General features: G+C 42.0%; 1 pseudogene; it reads left to right on the top strand.

The window, feature by feature from the left end:
• The first annotated feature begins 14,561 nt into the window (after positions 1–14,561).
• Positions 14,562–20,463, top strand: LOC147000156 (serine/threonine-protein kinase VRK1-like; annotated as a pseudogene).
• Positions 20,464–22,871: the final 2,408 nt, after the last annotated feature.

The following is a 22,871-nucleotide window of genomic DNA, read 5'->3' as shown; positions in this document are numbered from 1 at the left end:
TCCTACTGCATTTGCTGAACTGTTCTCCCTGCCCGGTACACCACGTATCCCATTGTCCACCGTCTCCATGCCGTGTATGCTACCCACCTGCTAGTCATCCCGTCAACTCACAGTGCCGCTGTGCTTCTTCAGTTAACAAGATCAACGGTACCCTAAGTCCACATCGTTTGCCACTTGAGCCCTTTTTGTACGCACTGCATCATCTCATGATCACTGAAAGGGTCAGCATAATATGGTATTGATATGTGTGAGTTGGGGAGAGGGAGAGAGAGGGGGAGGGAAACAACAAATGCTTGAGATAATGAACTCACAAAGGCTTTGTCAGCTCACACTTTTGGAGCTTTCAGTCCACAATCAGTTCACTCTATTCTGGCGAAGGCTCCACAGGACAATGAAATGCCTGCGACCCAAGAGAGAGGGACCAGGGCCCCACAGTTCCCTACAGAATTATGCCACCAGTGATCACAAGATCTCATGCCAGGGCCCACTTGCTCAAGCTATGGCTATCCCCCCCCCCCCACCAAGCACCTCCTGGAGAAATGTAAGCCTTTAAGACATAAGCCTTTGGAGGACATTCAAGATCCAAACTACATCAAAATAATGTCCAAACTGTACTGTTTCCTACTAGTTAAGCCTTTCTCTACCTGCTTTATAAATTGGACTTCGTATATATTTATAAAGTAGAGATTTTATAGCAAGGTCAGTTCTGTTGGTGGTTCCAGAGGGGATCGTAGGATGTGTCCCTGTGGGAAAGGGGGGCTACCAAATAGCTTTGTCAAGCAAGCTCTCCAGGTATACATTATGTAGAAGATATTGCTAAGCACTTCACCTATGCAAACAGTGGAGTTACCCTTCCACCATCAGGTCCTGGGGGCATTGTCACAGCTTGCTCTCTTAGCTAAGTCCCCCAGAGAGTTGGTTTCAGTCTCCCTAGCTTGGCACACACCTGGACTGTCTTAGCCTGAGCTCAGAGCATGTGCTTTGTGGTCTCAAATGAGGCCATTTTCATAGGTCTGCCTTTTAGGATGAGATATGCTGGTATCATCAAAGTATGCCAGATATGGCCACATTTCCTTCAACAGCACAATGCTTTTGGGGAAATGCTGTCACATGATGTGTTGATATATGAATAATAGATTATTCTTATGAAAACAGATGGCAGTTTCTTCTATGGGACCACTGTTGTATCTGGAAGATCATTGGGTAGTGTGTGCATTGTAGCAGGCATGCCTGGGAAGGTTATTAAGGCCTCTGTTTTAAAAGTACTTTTTCTTTAAGTTTTTTTGTTTTTGTTTGTTTGTTTGTTTTAGTTCAGAAACTGAGATCATAACCCTGACTTAGAATCAAATGTGTGGGTTGTTCCTGGCTTTGCCCCAGACATACATGAGTTTCAGTATCCTCTGCAAAATATGGAGTGAGTTGTCTATAAGTTCAGTGTTGTAGTTCATATACAGCTTTGTTATTAAAGGTTTCCACTATTTAGGGAAAAATAACTTATAAATGGCATTAAAGAACCAGAAAGATTCATAGAACTAAGAGGTGGTTTATAAAGCAGCGGCTCTCAGCCTTCTTAATGCTGGCCCTTTAAAACAGTTCCTCATATTGTGGTGACCTCCCCCTCCCAATCATACAATTATTTCATTGCTACTTCACAACTAATTTTTTCTGCTGTGAATTGTAATATAAATATCTGATATGCAGGATATCTGATATGTGACCCTTAAAGGGGTCGCATCCCACCAGTTGAGAACCACTGTCAGGAATGCTCATCGGCCCACCCCTCAAAGGGGTCGCGTTCCACAGGTTGAGAACCACTCTCAAAGCTCATCAAGCATCGATGGTTTCAAAATCAACGTTTCACAGTGTTGTTCCCTAGACCCACAAAATCAGCATCACTTGGGCACACAGGATGCAGGTTCATCCGAGACCCACTCAAGTAGAGTCATGGTGAGCCCTAGGAGTGGAAAATATCTTCCCTGGCATGTGCAAACCGCAAATCTAAATCTATCAGATTACAGGCAAAAGTCTGTTATTCCATTTCTGGGAAGCCGTGTGTGGCCGAGCTCATCTTGGTTTCTAAGGCTGCTTCCCGTGTGCAACCCAGCACACTCACTCTCCTGAGAAGAAAGTAAGAATGAATTTGAAAAGGTGAGGGTTTCCCTCTCACACCTGGCTCTCCTGTCATCTCCGCGACAGGCAACAGTCGTCATTTGTACCCGAGTTCAGCCTCAATCAGGTTGATATGGTCTAATACTTAGGGGAAATATCTTTGGTTTGCTTAGCAGAGAGGTACTGACAGAGTGTCTGCTTGAAGATATAGCCTTTTTTTCCCCCACAGAATTTCATATGAACACTCAATCTTGCTACATAGATACCTTGGAGGAAAGAACCAATCTGTTTCTTTGAAATTTGCTAGTGCTGCATCAAGATAAAGTATGATTTTTTTTTTTTTTTTTTTTTTTGCTTCTTTGAATACACAGTCATATAGTGTGAGAGGTTCAGCGTTAGGGAGGTAGAGGCAGGAGGATTGCCACCACAAGCTGGGGCTTGTGTTATGGAACTGTTTTACACACACAAAGACCCTAGCAACATGCTATTCTAAATCCTAGAGAAAACTGTTCCTCAAAAATGAAGAAACATTTGGGAGCCTAAACAGAAGGAATTGGAGTTCAAGGTCAACCTGAGCTAGATAGCGAGATAGATCCCATGTCAAAATGAGAGAGAAGAGAAAAATAAAGAATACTAACTCCTAGCTATATTTCTAGTCTTGGGGTTTGTTTTCTTTACTCTTGATTTTCTGTAATTTCTCATAAAAATTGAGTTTTTTGGGTTTTTTTTTTTTTGAATCATGAGTGGACCTATCTTGCAAGAAATGTTAAAGATCCTTCAGGGAAAAAGAAAATAAAAGAGATACTGACCTGTATGGATAAATATTCCCAAAGATATCCTGGACCCAGTCCCCACCAAATACCAATGACATCTTTATAGAACATAGAGAAATAAACTTTAAGATTCATATGAGGCCACAAAAAATACCCAAAACAAACAAGAAACTGGAGGCAGAACTTCCTAGCTTCAAAATATACTAAAGAGCTATAATAAGCAAAACAGCATGATACTGCCATGAATTAACACATGATCTATCAAACTGAAAGTCTTGAAAAAGAAAAAAAAAAAACCTTTAGATTTCTGTGAATCAATACATGACAAAGGGCCCAAAGCCACGCCCTGGGGGAAAGGTCTCTTTAATAAAAACTGTTGGCACTGCTGAGCATTTGCCCAAAGAATGCCACACCTTATGGCATAGACCTTCATGTTTTCCACTGGTCTTGTCACAGTGGCAAGAAATGAAGTTAGCCTAGCTATCCATTAACTGAAGAATGGATGATCAAAATGTGGCTCATATATACAATGAGATTTTATTCCTCTGTATAGGGAAAAAGTGAACTTTACAGGGAAATGTGTGAATCTAGAAAGCATTAAGTGAGGCAGCCTGTATGTTCTCTCTCTCACACGGACCTTAGACTCTGGTGAAGCTGTGTAGCCAAGCAGGAGAAGAAAGGGGGAAGGTCAGAAAGCTAGAGGAAGAAGAGACTCTGAGGGAAGCAGATGCGACAAGAGAACCAAATAGAGAGGGAGTGCTGGGGGCCGTGGATAGCGGGGACGAGGAGGCAGCAGGAACAGGTCAAGACTGGAGAATCAAGCCAATGAGGTATGGATGGAAACCCATTGGGAAACCGATTACTCTGGAAGTCAACTTAATGTGTATAATTTTAAAATGCAATAAATGGTGGTCCCCAAATGCAAAGAAACGGAATAGCCCCCTCTCTCACACAGACAGAGGTCAGATGGAACTATAAACTGCTTACTGAAGGACAATGGAGAGAGGTGACGTTGAACTGGACAAAAAGTATGATCTTCCAAATACAGATAAGACAGTTGCAAACTGCAGGGTGTCTGCCGAGCAAAATAAAGTATCTTAGAGGGAGCCTAGAGGAGAGAGCTGTGTGTGTGAAGGATGTATTATTTTATACATACATACATACATACATACATATATATATATATATATATGTGTGTGTGTGTGTGTGTGTGTGTGTGTCATATATATATGACAGACTCAGTAACATGCCCAGGCTCCATCTGACTTGAAAACAGGCTAGAGATCTGCACAGATAATCTCTCAGAAGAAGATCCTATAATCAGGGCATTGAGACTGGATATAGCAACAAGCACAGGGGAGGCATAAAGATCAGGTATTCAAGGCTACCCAGCTTGAAGCCCAGTTGTCCCTGCTACCCAGTTTGAGGCCCAGCTGGGCTCCACAAGGTCCTGTCTCAAAAACCAAAACAGCAGTAGCTGTTCAGAGCATTTTTCTTGCAGACAAAAACTCTCGGAGTCATTTGTCATCAGCCTCTACCTTCTGACCATCACTTCAGGCAACTACTCACCTACTTTTTATCACCCTAATTTTGCCATTTTTGGCTTCACATATAAAGACACATTGTGAAGTCCCCTGTGGATTTTTTTTCCCTATTACCATTCTTGATATTTTTTTCATGCTGCACTCTTTTTGTGCCTTACCAAGTAGTATTTCATAGTGAATATTCTACAACCCGTGCATCTGCTCTGGTTAATGGTTTAATAGATAAGGCTGTTCTGAACACTGCCATGTAGGCTTTTGTGTGGCCATGGTTTTGATCCAGTAGGTGAGTTCTGAAGTATCAGATTGCTATATTATATGGCAAATACATAGTTAGAGTTTGGGGAGAATATACTCCAAATGATACCTCATCTCACAAAAGGAAATTCACATGAGATAACTAGACCTTATTTTATTTTATTTTTTGAAGGATTATTTATTTTATGTATATGACACACCAGAAGAGGGCATCAGGTCCCACTACAGATGGTTGTGAACTACCATGTGGTTGCTGGGAATTGAACTCAGGACCTCTGGAAGAGCAATCAGGGCTCTTAACCACTGAAGCATCTCTCCAGCCCCTGGACCTTAAATTTAATGGAGAAATATTACATCTCTAAGAGAGAGCATAGAAGAGTGTGCTATTAGATTAGAAAACTAGTTTTCTTGCAGGCAACCAAAATCAGGGGTCATAAAAGCACATGATGACAAAATAGATTTCCTCAAAATCAAAAGAGACGACGATGTTAATTATTAAAATAGTAAGGCAAACCCCACAACCTATGATAACATACTTTTAAGCTGTGCATAGACAGGGCGTCTTCAGAAAGTCCAATTACATTCGTCCCACTATGAACTTTGTCATGTGGCTAAAGCTACTTTCTATGTCCCAGGAAGGCATGGGCAGGGATACTGACAATTTGCCATGTAATTCCTTGAGTCCCTGTGGCTGGCAGGACTCAGAGCAGGCTCCTGCTCTCTTCCCTTGGTGTTCTCAAGAAACTTGCTCACAATAGCAGATCTTGGGTAGGTTGACCCTTGGATATGACACTAATTCATTTATGGTGAGGTTCAAAGGTTGCTGTTTGCTGTGGTTCAATAGAAATACCACTACTTGTCCTGTTGGTGGGATGAAAATGTAGTGTTTGCAATGAGTGTTACCCCAGGGAAAAGTCCTAACGAAGAAGCCTATGACAATAATTCACATGAGGACTTCTAGAGGTTCCTTAATTTATAAATGCATTTTAAAGGGAGGTTAAATTGGAGAAACAGAACTCCAAGACTACCCAGTACTATACAGATCCAAGCATGCACTTCCTATATACATAAATATCACTTCTAGAAAATTCTATCCATGTGAACTGTCATAAAACATGATATTTACTATCCCACTCGGGGATCCATCCCATAATCAGCCACCAAATGCAGACACTATTGCATAACCCAGCAAGATTTTGCTGAAAGGACCATGATATAGCTGTCTTGTGTGAGGCTATGCCAGTAACTAGCAAATACAGAAGTGGTTGTTCACAGTCATCTATTGGATTGAACACAAGGACCCCAAATGGAGGAGCTAGAGAAAGTACCCAAGGAGCTGAAGGGGTCTGCAACCCTATAGGTGGAACAACAATATGAACTAACCAGTACCCTTAGAGCTCGTGTCTCTAGCTGCATATGTAGCAGAAGATGGCCTAGTCGGCCATCATTGGGAAGAGAGGCCCCTTGGTCTTGCAAACTTTATATGCCCCAGTACAGGGGAATGCCAGGGCCAAGAAGTGAGAGTGGGTGGGTAGGGGAACAGGGTGTGGGGAGGGTATAGGGGACTTTTGGAATAACATTTGAAATGTAAATGAAGAAAATCTTTAATAAAAAATTGAAAAAAAAAGACATGATATTTGAAAATAGTGTTAGGAAGGGACTGCACAGTCCTCAAAGGCTCGGTGTGCTCAGGGTGACCTGTTTCCCCACACTTCCTAGCAGTTACACTTGAATCAGCCCAGATAGCTTTTCAGATTTTCTGGGAACTTGTATAGGAGTTGAGATCCTTAATAAACAACATAGACAAGGAGAGTTTTCTTAGAGTCAGGTACCAGCCTCTACTGCTTCCAATGTTTCAGAACTATGCCTGCAGCTTATGTGTCTTCTTTAAAGCACATTGATGGCTTCCTATGCTCACTCCTATGTCCAATGCTGACCAAATCCTATCACTCATGTGTATCTTCTGAAGTTATGGAGACTCCCTGTATTACACACTTCACCAGCCCCCCCACATGATGGATCAAAAGGCCTTCTCAATGGATGATCTAAAGGGGTAGCCACCCACATTACGATTTCTGCAATTTTTCTTGTCATCTAGTTGGTGCTATGATCTTTGCTTGCTTTACAAGGATGGGCAAGGGCTAAACCCAGTATCTGGCTTGGGATTAACAGTGGATGAGAATCATAGCTTGGTTTTACTTCAAATTTGTTTCATTTCCAAACCAGTAAACAAGCAATGTACACCTGATAGGAAGAGTGGGATCCAATGTTATGTGGCCCAAAGTGAGGGCCCCACTGGGACAGAGCAGCTCAGTCCCTAGAGGTTCTAGAAAATGTCAATAAGAAGATACCCCATGCATACATATCGATGCAAATGCATTTAATACATGCTAAACCTGTAGAATTTTATTACACCTCTAAATGACATTAATTTCCTTCAATCTATGATGCCATAATTTCAACTGGCAAGAGGTTTTTTTTTTCCCTTAGTAATCCAATCCTAACCAGATTACTATTGATATTGTTATAGAGTCCATAAAATACTTTTCCTTCAAGCCTGGCATAGACACAGTTGCACACATGCTCTGGAGAGAAATGCCATCAGCCAATAATGAGCTGTGCTGTTCTTTCCAGTCAGTGACTATCCCATTGTATCATTGAAGTTCCCAAATCTGTTCCTTATGGATATTCTGGTTGGTCCTCGTCTGTGTTTATCATTGCTAATAACAACAGATGGCATGGATAGGGTGACATTCATGTGGTATAGGTATAGGAAGGAGAGGGTTTCTTTGGGGTTGAGGAAGGAGAATTCAGATGTTAAGTGGAGGATATAAAGTATGGCTTAAGGTTGAGGAAAGAGGAAGACATGAGACAGGGGGAGCTTTTGTTGGCATTTTAGTCTGGTTGAACCATGAAAAATCCTTCTCCAAGTGCCACTGGCAAATTGGCATGAGCATGCTCAAGTTTCAAGTAATCAATGAGAACTGTCTTCCAAGAAGCTGCCTCAGAATCAACTGAAGGACTTGTGAAATCAGATCGCCAAGCTCCACAGAGGTTTTGCTGTTTAAGGCATGGAGCCAGGCCTGAGAATTTTCAAATCTGAGATATCAGCAGTGACCTTTTCTTGACTTCTGGGCCACACCTTGAGAATAAGTGTTCCTGACTAGAGATGACAAACCAGCACTCTTTAGTTAGTTACATTTGGCCATCATAACTTTTTATTGCATTAGGCCTTGTCAAAAACATTTAGAAATGGGGATTTCTCCTAAAAATCTAGACTTGAACCTTCTGTTAGAAAACTGGGGCTGTATTTCTGCCTGGCAGTACCTAGATGAAAGCAAGTTGGCTGTTTCTTAGAAGACTAAAAGAGCCAGACATATATCTATATTATTATTTCTCATTGAAATTCACCTGCCATTCTATGCCCTGGTCCTCCTGTAGCCCTCTTGGTAGCTACACCAAATTCTCTTTTGCTCTGGGGCTCAGCATATGAAATTCCATTACCTGGTATGTTCTCACCATTGTTGCTACCACTGTGGCCTGGCTTTCCCTCGTGCCTCTGCCTTCAGCTGAGAAGCCACTCTCTCCCATGAGCTTGGTCTTCTGTCCCTGTGATGGAGGGTAAATACTCCTCTACGTGCTCCCAAAGTGGTCCTGAGCTTCTCCATCAAAACTATTCACATCCCAGTGTATTGTCTCCCGACCAAATGAGTGGATGAAGATATAAGGCAGCTAAAGTAGTAATAAATAATATTATACAATCTTTGCTTCCCCCCCCCCAGGTGACTGCAATGGAATCTTATGTTTTATTTCTAATTTCAGATGTAACAATAATGAAAAATATAAATTTTAATTAAATTTTCCTTAAAACTGCCATTCAGGAAGAGAAATAAATTTAAACTCCTTAATTATTTAAAATACCCCACTAGCTTGTGCTGCAACGCAAGTTTTATTGTACTTGGCTAGAATTTACTGAAATCCAAGCACATGAGGTTCATACCATGGCATTATTCAGCTACATATTCCTGGTGATCATCTGTAACTATCATGTTCTTGGTTAAACCAAATAGATAGTTGTTTCCTCACGATGCTATTCTAGAGACAGTCAGAATTTGATACAAAAAGTTTTAAAATTTTGTAGGAAAAGGGAGAAGTTGGAAGGATTTACCATATTCACATTGACCAAGATCTCACAGTTGTCCCTCTGGGAGACTCTTGACCTAAGAGAAGATATGGATGTAGGCAAGTACAAAGTAAGATAGGAAAACAGGCCTGTCTTCATGGTAGGTAAAGATGTCACATAAGTATTCAGAGAAAACACACCTCTTTTCAAGGTATACCCAGCTGGCATCCGATCTGGTCATGCAACAAAATTTAAAAGATGAGTATTCTACAAGAAACAAAAAATTATTTTCAAGTACGTTAAAAAGAGGATCTTGTAAATCTTTGTTTAAATGAGAAAAGTTTGAGAAAGTAACCTAGCTTAAGAGAAAACAAGTGCAGGGTGAAGTCTCTTTGTAAAAGAATTTGGGAGGCAGTTTTTGCCAGGAGTTAGGCTATGACCTTCAGAGGTTTCTTAGTTTTCCTAGACCTGACTTTTCTCATCTGTAAGCTGAGCTGATAACAAATGATCTCTCAAGTCCTTTCTGGTATTATTCAAATGAGTGTCTATATTCTAATTTTTAATACTGATTAGACTTCTGTGGTCCATGCAATTAGTTTTGCTATGTGCTTCACAATAAATTCAGCTTTGGAGTCCTTCATTATGTGCAGAGGTAGTCGTGTCTTATTGCTTAGGAGACAAATGAAGTGTCAACTTTATCCTGAGGAAAATGATTAGAGATTATGTGTCTAGAGGGGAAGAGCAAATCTTATTCAAAAGTGAAATAATAACTTCAGAAGGTCTTGGAAAGACTTTGAAATATTCTTTGGAGTCAGATAATTAAAGACAGATGATTGCATGAGTAAGTTCCCAAATGCAGTGGAAATAGCCGAAGCATGTGTCATTAAATAAACGGCATTTCATTAGTCCTTAATAGGTAAGGGCTGGGGGAAGGAGAACATGCTGATAGATTTTGTTAAATGTATTAGATCCTAAGAAATGGCACTTAATATATTTCAGGGAAAGCCATTGGTAATGAGCATGACTGCAATTTGCATATTTCCTTGTTTATTTTACACCTACTCATACCAATGAGGATATCTGTATGTAAATGTAATGAAATAGGCCAGGAATGGGTAAGAGATACCCACCCACAGGAACACCCCTACACTACACCACTTATCAGTGGTCTATTGGCAGTCAGAGCAGATAGTACTTAGTGACACTCATGGGCAATGACAGTCACTTCCTGAACTAGAAAGAGCTCTCCAAGTAGCAAGCTTACAAGTGTAAGAAACCCCAAATTAATCTGATATATTTAAAAGTCAGTTGTTTCACTGAAATGTGAACAAAGGAAAGAGTCCCTAACAGTGGAACACTCTAGTAAAGTATAGTCTGTTTCATGAACTGTAAAGAAACCAAAGACAAAAGGAAGCAGAAGGCCCAGGGATCACCCTGGTCCTTAGCCCACCAGCTCATGTAGCTTCACACACTGGGTTATATTGTTTCACAATAGTTTTAGCATTCTGAGCAATTGCAGCTAAGAGTATAAGGCCGGTCTTAGTCAGTGTACTATTGCTGCAATGAGACAGCATGACCACAGCGACTCTTAAAAAAAAAAAAAAAAAAAAGAAAAGTCTTTAATTGGGGCTTCCTTATAGTTTTACAGATTTAGTCCATTATTGTCAAGGTTGGAAATATGGCAGCACATGGGTAGACATGGTGCTGGCGAACTAGCCAAGTTTCACAGGCAGCAAGAAGAGAGTCTGGCTTGGGCTTTTGAAACCTCAAAGCCCCACCAAAAGGGGCATACTTCCTCCAACAAGGACAAACCCACTCCAACAAAGCCACACCTGCTAGTCCTTCTCAAGTAGTGATACTTGCTGATAACTAAGCATTCAAATATATTAGCTTACGGGAGCCATTCTTATTTAACCCACCACAAGGCCCCTGCAGCAGGAAAAGGCCAGGGGCATGAGGGAAGGTAAACTAGGGTGCTGAAAGGCTTGGGTACATAGCAGCTGAATTTAGGTGAGCTCAGCTATATAGAAAGGAAAGAAGCTAGGCCTGCTAAAACATACCTGTAATCCCAGGTTCTTAAGAACCTGAGATAGGAGGATCCCCCAAGTAGAGTGCCTGCTTGGGCAATTTAGCAAGGCTTAGTCTCAAAACCAAATCCAAAGCATTCCGGTAATACAGCTCAGTAATAAAGTACCTGCCTAGCCTGTTGTGGTGGCTCCTACCTGTAATCCTAGCTCTTGGGAGGCAGAGGCAGGCAGATTTCTGGGAGTTCAAGGTTAGTCGAAAGATGAACGCACATCCATGGTCCTGTTCTTACATTAGCTCACTGGCTAAAGATGAGCAAATTCATTTTACTCAGGAGAGTGAGTGGCATGGTGCATTTGGAACCACAGAGCTCTGGGCTGAAGTGCCATGAACTGAGTGAACGAGGGCATGCACAGGAAGTTGCTGGCATGTGGATGGTACTCTGTGTTCGCTTTCTCTAATTACAGCTTCATCCCAACCTGTCCATGTCAGTGGTAAACCTTACAAGCAATATTTTGTTTTTGTTTTTGCTTTTCCTATTGAGGCAGGGTCTCACTATCTCACTATGTAGCACTGGCTAGCCTAGAATTGGCTATGTAGACCAAGCTGGTCTCAAACTCACAGAGATTTCCTTGTCTTGACCTCCTTAGTGCTGGGATGAAAAGCATGAACTACCCTGTCCATCCCATTTTTCCCCCACTTTCACTGAACTGTTTCTGTTGTGTTTTATAAAAAAAAAAAAAAGAAGGAAGGAATATGTTTGGTGGAGGTGCAGTATTGTGTGGGAGAAGGGGGTAGAGCCTCTGTGGGCCCATGCTGAGGCATCCCCTTCCCAAGAAGTACTAGCCACATGATGGTATAGTATAGAATAGAATTTATTTAGGGCATGAAGAGGGGAGTTGGGGAAGTAGTAGAGACAGAGAAAGGTGGGGGTGGGGGAGAGAGAGAAAGAGAGAGAGGGGGGTAGAGGAGTAGAGGCTAGACATGAACACATGGAGAGAGTGGGAGGAGGGTAATGGGGAGAAAGGGGGAAGAGGGTAAGGGATCAAGAGCAAGAGGAGAAGAGAAGAGAGCAAGAGAGTTGTTTTTAAAGTGCCAGTTAAGTAGTCATGTAGAGATATTATTTGCTGGGTACTGTGAATTAGACCTGGAGATGTCCCAGTAGGTAGGGACAAGATGGTGAAGAGCAACTCTTTGGGTGTTGAAGTTATTAAAATGTCCCTACTGGCATCTGGAGGACAAAAATCAATAACAAATAAGCAGTCAGATCTAGACTTGCCTGGGTCATCACTCAGAAGTTAGTAGCTATGTGTGAGTCCCGGGTTTTGGCACCATATGTTAGCTGAAAACAGTGTGTTCCTGGACAGATCATGCTAAGCCAGCACAGTGCTCACTTTGGGAGGTCTTTCATAACAGAGGGGAAGAAGCAAGGAAGAGAGAGGGAGCTTTGGGTCGGGGTTCGAGTCTTTAATCTGGGCTATGACATAGGTAATGCAGGTGGTGATGCAGATGATGCAGATAACGCAGGTAACCCAGGTAACGCAGGTGCAGGGTGTGTGTGACAGTTGTCATAGCAACAGACACAGGAGGGTCCTTGCAATCTAGGGATGACACTGTCACTGAATTCAGAGGCTGGCTGTAAACAGCTTCTGATGCTAACCGATTCAGGATGATCTTCCATGACAGTGTGCACACATGTGGGAAGAACGATGTATACATACTAGTTTCTTATACTTGTTACTACTACTAAGCTTCAGGAGAAGCAGCAAGATAGAGGGTCATGTTGGTTTCAATAGGCAGGAGGCTGCCAGCCTGCGTCTATCTCTACATTCAAACTTTTATATAACAAACTGCAACCTGACCCTATAAATAACCAAACCAAAACCTAACAGTGTGGTTTTGCATGTGTGTGAAAAACAGCCTGATTTCAACCAATCACAAACACTTGAACTTCACTCGAACAACATACCAATACACATACAATATATACCACATCACACACACATCACACACATAGATGTGACATATAGAAACACATACAATAAATAATACACAGACCAGAGACATACTACCCAGGACATCCTATATACATGCAATCACATGCAACCACACATACACACACACACACACACACACACACACCACACACACACACACACACACACACATCACATGTAGCTATAACACATAAAGACACACAGCATACCCAACTGCACAACCACAAAGGAACTATACACAGCACACACAAATACACCACATACATACAACAAACACATACAACCACACAAATGCACAAAGACACACAAACCCGGACATAAACCACACAAACATACACACCTCATATTACATACATACACACTATATACACACACTACATGGAAGAACCTAAAAAAAATCCTCTACCCTTTGCAAAATGTGAGTGAAGGAGCTGATAGACTGAAGAATACAATAAAAACCTGTCCCAGAAGATATCTGCATAACCCTGGGTAACCTTGGGTCTAGTAGTGATTTTCTAGATACAACCAAGGCACAATTCTTGGATGCGGTAACAATATAGTAGCTTTCATTAAAATGGAAAATATCTGTTCTGTAAAAGATATAGTCAAGTGAATGAGAAGACTTCACTGACAAAATTTATGCACAGATATGTCTGATGAGGTACTGCTGCCTACAGCATACAGAAGCAATAGTAGGAGACAGTCTAGTTTAAAAATGGATCAAAGACTCGGCAGGGATAAATCAAAGATGGCACATAAGAAAGATACTCTCTACCTGCTATGACCAGAGAAATGTGAATTTAAAGAGAACTGCTGTTGCCATTGGCCCCATCCAGAGGACTGTTGGCAGCAGGAAGCCTCCTTCTTTGCTGGTAGAAATGGTATGGCTGCTTTGAAAGTGTGTAAATAAACACCATATGGTCCAGCAAGTATGCTGCTGGCTACTCACCGGGGGGAACTGCAAATAGGTAAGCCAGGCATGGTGATGCTTGCTTAGTGGCCCAGAGCATCTTAGTTTGTTTTCTGTTTTGTAATAAAGAGACTGACCAAAACTGACTTAGGAAGGACAGTTTGATTTGGCTTACATTCCCTAATCAGATTCCATCACAGAGGAAGGCAGGACAGGAACAGAGAGGGAAGCAGAAACCATGGAAGAACGCTGCTTACTGGCTTGCTCTTCATGACATGCTTATCTACTGTTCTTATGTGACCTAGGATGAGATGCCCAGGGTGGCACTGACACCACGCAATGAGATGGGCCCTTTCACACTCATCAGGAAAATGTCCCCCATAGTCCTGCCTACAGGCCAGTCTGATGGAGGGTTTTTTTTTTTCAAAGGAGGTTCCCTCTTTCCAGAAGACTCTAGTTTGTGTCAAGTTGACTAAATAAATAAATAGCCAGCACATTGAGTTTGAGGCCAGCCTGGACTCTGAGAAATTTAAAAAGGGAAGAAAAAAAAAGAAGAAAAAGTAAAAATGTGCATACGGAAACCTACATATGAATATTTACAGCAGGTTTATTATAACTTCCAAAACTTGGAAGGAGCCAACCAAGACGTCCTTTTCCAGGTAAATAGAAGCGCTGTGGTACAGACAACAGAATATTGCTCAGGGCCCCAAAAGGAACAATTGAGCCATGGGCAGACATGGAGGAAAACAAACAAGTATTACTAAGTAAAAGAAGCTAGCCTGAAACTGCCATAGCCTGTCACTCACTGGACATTCAAGGGAAGACATGAGTATGGTGGAAACCGAAAGCAGTAGCAGGGAGCACTTTCGGGCAGCCAAGTTATTCTGCATGTTACTGTAATGGTAGATGCAGGTTGTTGTGTATGGGTTAGAACTGTAAGCTATACATCACCAACAATGAGCCTGAGTGTGAAATAATGGAATGTAGGCTAATAATTTAGAACACTCTGGGGAAGTGTTGACAAGGGCGAGAATTCAGGTGTGGAGGGAGTAGGAGGACGTAAATGTCTCTGAACCTTCCTTTCAATTTAACAGCGAGCCTAAAATTGCTCTAAAAATTTCCCATTTTTTAATGTGGCCATAGAAGCACATTGCATAGTCGCAGCTCTGCCCACAGACAGAATTTTCTATTGTGATGCCAGAGAACAGTTATTCTTGCCAGTCTCATACTGTGCACTAAGAGTTCTTGCCTTGTAAGACTGAAAGACACCAAGAAATGTGTCCAGCCCCTTCCATTCTCCCTCCAAAGTCACCACAGGCCCCCAGAGGTGAAGCCCATACAGCTTCCAGGAAAGAAAATAGCAAGCCTGAAGTTTGAAAAGGTTGTTTCTTGCCCACATCTACCTCTGGGCTGTTAGAAAGCCATCAGGGTACCAACTCAGTCTGGGGGGCGGGGGGAGCTTCTCCCCCAGCTCATTAACAGAGATTACAGACTTGTGACTGGGCAGCACAAAGTGGCACTATGCCCCTGCCTCCAGAATTCTTGCAGGCTCCTTGGCTGTCTGGGGATGCTCCTTGTTCGTTGATGATTTAACAGAACAGCTGTGTGAGCCCGAGGACTGGCAGCTCAGTAGTTCTGTGCTCAGCTAGACTTTTAAGCATTAGGGTTTCCACATCTTGATCATTGCTTTAATTCATGCCTGACTCATTTAGAATGCCGAGGTGTGGATTCAATGACCTATATATCCTTGGCATAATGAAGCTAGTAGGATCCAAAAAGCTAACTTAGCACACAGAGAAGAAAGGAGATACCTAACATTACCAGAGGGCATAATCAGAGGTAAAGTTTATTCATCAACTACCCACCTAGGTGCTTGCCATATATATCACCCAGCACAGAATACTGCACTCCTCCAACTTTCAACATTTCTTACATACTTGGGAGTTCTACCAAGCACATGAGAAGTATAATATAAATATTATAAAAAACTCTCCCATTTTAGTGGTGGCCATAGCAGCTGTGGCTCCTCCTTCTTCTTCCTCCCTCCTCCTCCCCTCCCCTCCCCTCCCCTCCCCTCCCCTCCCCTCCCCTCCCCTCCCCTTCCTTCCTTCCTTCCTTCCTTCCTCCCTCCCTCCCTCCCTCCCTCCCTCCCTCCCTTCCTTCCTTCCTTCCTTCCTTCCTTCCTTCCTTCCTCTTTCTTCATTTTCCACTAAATTAGAAGGCTTGTGTTTGTCATCTCCGATATAGTCAGCAAATGCATTGCTTTATCCTTAGTTCCAAAGTCAAGGCCAGACCTAGGACAGAGTGACAGGGAGCATAAACAAGGTCTAGAAGCATAAAGACTGGAGAAGGTAGCCCTGGACAATCAGACTTTGGAAGAGACATTATTTCTGAAGAAGTTCTTGACCAAGCTAAGGCAGGGAGTGTTTCTTCCTAGGTCATCATGTGGTAGATTTTCTCAGATCCTGTTTCTTTCAAACATAGAAAGAATAACCCAGGTCAGTGGAGATGGCCCTTCAGCTCTTTCTACTCTGACTGGCCAGTTTTAGCTTTCTGCCTGCATCGTTTTGAATTGTGTCATTATTCTGTAACATATAACATCTGTCTCCTGGCTTAATTGTTGGGCTCATATGCTTCCCCATCCAGTATTGGCTGCAGAGTATATAAATTACCCAGGTCCTGGTTTGCTCCATCAGTTCCATTTTTCAGTAGAGAAAAATAAACTTTTTTCTCATTGACTTCGGTCCCTTGCTATTTTTTATTGTAAACACAAAGAGACTTTATTTGTCGAATGTCTTGTCATTTCTACCCAGTAGTGTCTTGACATTATCTGTACACTTAGGAGATGGATGGCCTGTGTCACTCTCCTAATTCATGATACACTACTGTCACTAGTCTATAAATTAACGAAGGGGACTTTTCCAGAGAAGAAAACTGTCCTGTCCATTAGATTTAAGTTCTCTTTCAGATCCCTTCGTAGAACTTCTTATTGAGATTTTTACAATGTAGATTCAACCTCTGGTAAGGCAATAAAATGACACTAATTCAGATAGTAGGAGCTAAAGAGTGGGGAGGCCAGTTAGAATAAATGAAAAATAATGGTTACGAGACAGATTGATTTCTGCAAAATCTTTTTCCGGTGAAGCTTCTCTAGTAAGAGGCTGCTTGGCTACCAGGTGGGACTCACGCCAGTCCAGGTTGTGGGGCAGAAGTCTCTTGTTGGCCTGTGAGACATCATCATTTACTGATATGGGTATGCAGAGAGCTTCACAATGGAGCTCCCCAGAGTATTAAATCTGTCATATGAAGTCAACAATGGACAGATGTATTGAAAGCTAACAATCCTTGAAGAAGAGTCTCCAGCAATGGAAGATAGGCAGTGGTAAATAATTACCATGGTTTATCACCAGCAGGGTGGGACAACTCTGATCACGTTATCATCCACTGGTTCCTAGTAAGATGACTTTCCTACTCCACAGCCACAACCATCCCCATTTGTTTGTTTGTTTGTTTGTTTCAATTTCTGATGCTTCTCTTCTGAATCAAACTACAAAAATCATTGTCTCAGGTTTATCTGGGAAAACCCACGACATGGAGAGTAATGGGAGACCCAAGAGATGGCCTTACCAAGTATCTATACAAAACAGAGCCGGTGGGGAGGGGGGGTTGCATACAAGGATCTTCATAGTCCTAGCTGCGCAAAGCTCAGAGAGCTAAGACTCCAGACGAATCAACAGCCACTGAAGCCACCCTAAGTCAGTGGCTTCTGGGGCCTCTGTCTTGTGAACTTAAGAATAAACTTTTATTAAAACTGGAAGAATGATTTTTAGAAAGGGGATTGCGAAGTTCATACTACTTGTGGACAGCAAGTTAGCCTCTCTGGTGAAAATGCTTTGTGTATGTTCTAAGGAACCACCAAACTGATTTCCAGAGTGGTTGCACCAGCTTGCAATCACACCAACAATGGAGGAGTGTTCCTTTTTTTCCACCTCACCAGCATCTGCTGTCACCTGAGTTTTTGATCTTAGCCATTCTGAATGGTGTGAGGTGGAATCTCAGAGTTGTTTTGATTTGCATTTCTTTGATGACTAAGGATGTTGAACATTTCTTTAGGTGCTTCTCAGCCATCTGGTATTCCTCAGTTGAGACTTCTTTGTTTAGCTCTGTACCCCTGGCAGTTCCTCAGAAAATTGGACATAGCACTACCTGAGGACCCAACAATACCTCCTGGGCATATACCCAGAAGATGTAATATGCTCCACTATGTTCATAGTGGCCTTATTTATAATAGCCAGAAGCTGAAAAGTACCCAGATGTTCCTCAACAGAGGAATCAATACAGAAAATGTGGTGTATTTACACAATGGAGTACTACTCAGCTATTAAATGAATTTATGAAAGTCTTAGGCAAATGGATGGATCTGGAGGATATCTTCCTGAGGTAACCCAATCACAAAGGAACTTAAATGATATGCACTCACTGATAAGTGGATATTAGCCCAGAAGCTCAGAGTACCCAAAATACAATTCACAAACCATGTGAAACTCAAGAAGAAAGACCAAAGTGTAGATACTTCAATCCTTCTTAGAAGGATGGAATGAAATACCCATGGGAGGGCTTACAGAGACAAAGTGTGGAACAGAGACTGAAGGAAAGGCCATGCAGTGACTGTCCCACCTGCGGATCCATCTATAATTACCAGTCCCAGACACTATTGTGGATGCCAACAAGAGCCTGCTGACAGGAGCCTGATATAGTTCTCTCCTGAGAGGCTCTTCAGTACATGACAAATACAGAAGTGGATGCTGACAGCCATCCACTGGACAAAGCACAGGGTCCCCAATGGAGATGCTAGAGAAAGGACCCAAGGAGCTGAAGGGGTTTGCAGCCCTATAGGAGGAACAACAATATGAACCAACCAGTACCGCCCAGAGCTCCAAGGGACTAAACCACCAACCAAAGAATACACATGGAGGGACCCATGGCATAGGTAGCAGAGGATGGCCTAGTCGGTCATCAATGGGAGGAGAGGCCCTTGGTCTTGTGAAGGCACTATGGCCCAGTGTAGGGGAATGTCAGGGCCAGGAAGCAAGAATGGGTGGGTTGGTGAGCAGGGGGAGGGGGAAATGGATAGGGGATTTTGGAGGGGAAATCAGGAAAGAAGATAACATTTGAAATGTAAATAGATGCCCCCCCCACCTCCCCCCCCCCCCCCCCCCCGTAAAAGCAGCTCAGGCTGGAAGACAGGGACCAACAAAGAGGCGTCTTGCAGAACAGTTTGCCGCCACAAAGATCATAACTGACATGCTAGGAAGCAATGGAAACTAGGATTGCCTATTGGCCACGGTGGCTTTGACTGCATCTATCTGGCAGACACAAATACTTCCAAACAGGTTGGCAGTGAGGCGTCCTCTGTTGGGAAAGTGGAACCCAGTGACAATGGATGTCTTGTCACTGAATTAAAGTTCTATCAGGGCTAAATTAGAGCAAACTCAGGAATGGATTCATACACATAAACTGAAGTACCTTGGTGCCCCTAAGTATTGGGGATCTGGTCTACATGATAAAAATGGAAAAAGTTACAGGTTTATGGTAATGGACCACTTTGGGAGTGACCTTCACAAAATTTATGAAGCAAATGCCCAATGGTTTTCTCAGAAAACTATCTTTCAGCTAAGCTTAAGAATTCAGGGCCCCCAATGGAGGAGCTAGAGAAAGTAACCAAGGAGCTAAAGGGATCTGCAACCCTATAGGTGGAACAACAATATGAACTAACTAGTACTCCCCAGAGCTCGTGTCTCTAGCTGCATATGTAGCAGAAGATGGCCTAGTGGGCCATCAGTGGAAAGAGAGGCCCATTGGTCGTGCAAACTTTATCTGCCTCAGTACAGGGGAACGCCAGGGCCAAGAAGTGGGAGTGGGTGGGTGGGGAACTTTTGGGACAGCATTGGAAATGTAAATGAAATAAATACCTAAAAAAATGAAAATTAAAAAAAAAAGAATTCTGAGTTTTTGATCTTAGCCATTCTGACTGGTGTGAGGTGTAATCTCAGGGTTGTTTTGATTTACATTTCTCAAATGACTAAGGATGTTGAACATTTCTTTAGGTGCTTCTCAGCCATTCAATATTCCTCAATTGAGAATTCTTTGTTTAGCTCTGTGCCCCATTTTTAACGGGGTGATTTGATTCTCTGGAGTCTAACTTCTTGAGCTCTTTGTATATATTGGATATTAGCCCCTCTATCAGATGTAGGGTTGGTAAAGATCTTTTCCCAATCTGTTGGTTGTCGTTTTTTGTCCTACTGACTTTTGCCTTACAGAAGCTTTGCAATCTATGAGGTCTCATTTGTCAATTCTTGATCTTAGAGCACAAGCTAATTGTGTTCTGTTCAGGATATTTTCCCCTATGCCTATGCTCTGTGCACAGGGGGGAAACAAATTCTGGATATCCTGGAGAACATCCAGGAACATTGGGACATCAAGACCTCCAATCTTCTTCTGAGTTACAAGAGCTCTGATCAGGTAGACTATTTACTTGGTTATCTGTACTTCCCAGATGGAGTTCATAAAGAGTACAAGGAAGATCCCAAAAGGTGACACAATGGCACATTGGAGTTCAACCAGCATTGCCGCACACAATGGTGTGGCCCCAACATGATGTGGAGATTTGTACATACTTGGTTATTGCATGATCCAGTTGCTCAGAGACTGTCTTCCTTGTGCATAACCCATGTGGTCTGGGGCTTGGGAGCCTGTTCTGGCTCTGGCTGCCATGCGCTTCCCATATTGGACAGAGTGCTCAACAGGCTCCTTGCTTTTAAGAAATGAAGAACTTAAAATAAAGGTCTCTTTTGCTTGATGTGGTATACACGTCATTGTGACAATAAAGTCTGGTATACAAGTCATTGTGACAATAAAGTCTGGTCTACATGGAAAAAATAAGGAGGGGGTTACTATGGGAATGTGGGTGAGAGTTCAAAAGAAAAGACGGAGCTCCTGCAGAACAGAATTTGGTTCCTAGGATTAGGTTGCCACTGAACCCCTATTTCAGGACTTTTGATAGAACCTGTGGTAGAAACTGGGATGGGGTGTATACTGTTGTCCTGTGTGCTCATTTGTCATCTAAGTCATGTATGATGTTGTGGGTGTGGCTCTGCAGTTGCCCCAGTGTCTTGGTTGGGATGATTCTCTATTGTACTGCCATTGCTTCTTTGTAGTAGACAGTATCAATGGGATACGTTTCCAACCTTTCTGCTCTGTTCCATCAATTGATTTGTCTTTTCTTCCCTAGTATATCACCTTCATTCCTTCAGCTATGTACTAAGTCTTGACATTAAACAGCATGTTTTCTACCTTTGTTCTTCTGTCTTGAGCTCTCCAGAGTTTTTTTCCTCTCTGTATAAAAATGATATAATTTGTTATTTATAGCTACAGAAGGAGGCTTTGCTTGTTCTTGATTGGGAATACACTACATAGAGCAAGTGTAGAACTGACCCCTGAAAGAATTTCAGCTCTTAGCCACAAACATGGGCTTCTCTGCTCCTTAAAATTTTGAATTTTGAATTTTGTGCAAGTAGATTGTGTACCTAGTTGTCTTAGATTTGCTCACAGATATTACACTTTCCAGAACATAGAATGTCAATGTAAATAGTACTCTCTCTTGCTCTCAAAAGCTGTTTCTGTTTCACTAAGTCTGTGAGTGGTGGCTCTTGATGTTAATCTTACATTCTGCTCATTTGATAACATCCCTTGCCAGGATCTTTGTGTCACTTCTGGTTTTCTATATAGATAATCATATCGACTATGAACAGTTTCCTCTCTTCCTTTCTACTCTGGATTCTTCTACTGCTTTTACTGTCTGTTTTAGGACTTGCTGAGGGTTGGAAGACCAGGGTCGAAGGGGGCATCATTACCTTGTTCTTGCTCTTGTGAGGAATCTTTGAGTGTTTTAATGATTAATATGATGCTGCTTGCTCTGGGTTTGTTTCTGGTTCTTGAAGAGTTCCTTCTGTGAGTGGAGAATTCTCCTCCTATTCCTAATAAACCAAGCTGTAAAACATTATGAGTAGATATTAGATGTTTTCACTTTCTTTTGTATCTATTTATATGATTGTATGACTCTGCTATGATACAGGGGATTACCCTGATTCTTGAATGTTAAACTCTTGCATAAACGTGTCAGTCACTATGTATGTTTCTCTGGAGTCACTTGCATCTGCTCTTAGGAGATCTTTGATGGAGTTTTCTTTTGCAATATAGACTGAGTATTCTTTATCAGAGATGCTTTGAACAATTAGTTTTTTGGATGTCGGAGCATGTCACATTGTAGAATACTTACATGGAACTAAATAAAACCATTCCTAACCCAAACTCCCAAATCCAGAATGCCGCAAATTCTCATACTTCTTGAGGGGCATGTCAGTACTCAAAAATGTTTCTGATTTCAGAACATTAGGGATTTTTGGATCAAGGGTGCTCCACCTGTATTTCTCTCTAGCTTGAGGACTAGGACATGCCAGTCTCATGGAATAAATCAGAAAGTGTTGCCTCTCCTTCTCTCTATTGAAGAAATTTATAGAATTAAATTTTTTTCTTTCAGTCTGTGGTAGAGTTTACCAGTGAGCCATTATGGGTGATTCTTTCTGGTTTGGAAAGTTCTACTTTTTTATTGAATTTCTCAAGTAGAGTAGAACTATCCAAGTCAGAACTTCCTATGTGGGTGGGTGGGGGATAATGGTTAATTGCATCTTTTAAGGAATTGACTGATTTCTTTTAGTTTATCATGTGTTCAGGGTATTTCTCAATGGTCCTTTCAAAGATTATTTGTAGTCATGTTGTTTTGCTTCTGGTTTTCCTTTGATGTAGTAAGTATCTATTTTGACTCATGTTTTCAGACGGTTTGGTGCATCATAACAAAAATGATATATTGGAGCCAAGCAGCTCATATCACAGTAGCCTGGAAGCAGAGAATGAGAGACAGTGAGAGAGAATGAGAGAGAGTGAGAGTGAGTGAGAGAGAGTGAGAGACAGATGGACAGACTATTCTTTCAGGCTCTCTTCTCTATAAAACATTTTTTGAACAAGTCTTTCCCCTTAGTTAATAATTTTCAGAAACTCCTTTTAGACACAACCAGA

This window comes from Mus caroli, unplaced genomic scaffold, assembly GCF_978045245.1.
Source record: "Mus caroli unplaced genomic scaffold, Mus_caroli_1 scaffold_20, whole genome shotgun sequence".
In the NCBI taxonomy this organism is placed as follows: Eukaryota; Metazoa; Chordata; class Mammalia; order Rodentia; family Muridae; genus Mus; species Mus caroli.
This window is presented reverse-complemented; position numbering and strand designations above follow the sequence as displayed.